The following is a 1,432-nucleotide window of genomic DNA, read 5'->3' as shown; positions in this document are numbered from 1 at the left end:
ACATTTCAATTTTTTTTCTTCAAAAGGAGTTAGTTGTGTAAGGGGGGGTTAAATGCTTTATAGACAAGAAAAAAACTGCACTAGAACCAACTTACTCACCATCATCCTCTTCTCCATCCTTCTCCTCATCTTCATCTCCATCTTCCTCATCCTTCTCCTCTTTCTTCTTTGTGTTGTTTTTTTCAGCCTCAACGACTCCCTTTTTTGCTGTACCAGGTTTTCCTTTAGCCCTGTAGGCAGTGATGTCCTTTTTGTACTTTTCCCTCAGCTTAGCAGCCTTCTTCTCGTAGGGCTGCTTGTCACCTGCTGCAGTATTATCCCACATTTCTCCCAGATTCTTTGCAACATCACCAACGGAGAGGCCAGAATATTCTCCTTGGGCGGTACTCAGAACAGAACACGAAGGCCAGAGGAGGCCTCTCGGGCACACTGGGATCCTTGAACTTCTTTTTTGTTTCTCCTTTAGAGGAATATGTTTTCATTTCTTTCTCATAATGAGCCTTGTCCGCCTTTGCCATGACTTCAGATTTTCCTTTCTCTTTAGCAGACACGGTCTTCCACCTCTCTGAGCCCTTCTTAGAAAACTCTGAGCAGTTAACAGAAGCATGTGGGTGCTTCTTGTGCTCCTCTCGGCAAGTCTGCACAAAGAATGCATAGGATGACACCTTGCCTCTTGGCTTCTTAGGATCTGTTTGGTCCATGTTTACTTGTTTTCCTCAGTGAGGTACAGAGTTACCCAGTGCCCATCCGATTCTCACTGGCTCCAGCGCTGTCTCTATGGAGCTCAATGTACTGTAATGGCTGCGAGAGCCTAAAATTTTATATTTTGGACTGGGGAGATAGCTCAGCAATCTAAGTGCCTGCTTGGCAAGTGTAAGGACCTGGGTTCGATTCCCACATGCCATGCTGGTCCCGGAACCCCGGTGCACAGTGCCTGACACCAAAACTGGGCATGGTGGTGCACACCTGTAATTGCAGCCCTGGGGAAGGGAGCTAAAATAGAAAGATCACTACGAGTCTGAGCTGCATAGTGAGATCCTGTACTAAATAAAAAAGATTAAAATTTTATATTTTGAGATGACACCTCACTAAATTACTAGGTTGCTCAGGCTGGACTGGAACCCTCTTGCCTCAGCCTCTCAGAGTACTAGGATCACAGGTATGCGTCACCACACCCATACCAAGACTTTTTTTTTAAAATATATTTGGTTGTTACAGGGTCTCACTATGCAGCTTGGACTCATAGTGATCCTCCTGTTTTCTGTCTCCCCAGTGCTGGGATTATAGGCCTGCACCACTATGTCCAGATTCTATGGCCAGCTCAGTCTGCCCTGGGAGCAGGGCTGGTGTGACATGCGGTTCACACCAGGGTTCGATCCCTGGTCCCTGAGCTTGCCTAAGCACGCACTTTAGTCCACTAAGCTATCTTTTT

The 1,432-nt window shown here is 46.4% G+C and overlaps 1 pseudogene; it reads right to left on the bottom strand.

The window, feature by feature from the left end:
* Positions 1 to 6: 6 nt before the first annotated feature.
* Positions 7 to 701, bottom strand: LOC101585562 (annotated as a pseudogene).
* Between the last annotated feature and the right edge of the window lie 731 nt (positions 702 to 1,432).

Source organism: Octodon degus, unplaced genomic scaffold, assembly GCF_000260255.1.
Source record: "Octodon degus isolate 3935 unplaced genomic scaffold, OctDeg1.0 scaffold00033, whole genome shotgun sequence".
In the NCBI taxonomy this organism is placed as follows: Eukaryota; Metazoa; Chordata; class Mammalia; order Rodentia; family Octodontidae; genus Octodon; species Octodon degus.
This window is presented reverse-complemented; position numbering and strand designations above follow the sequence as displayed.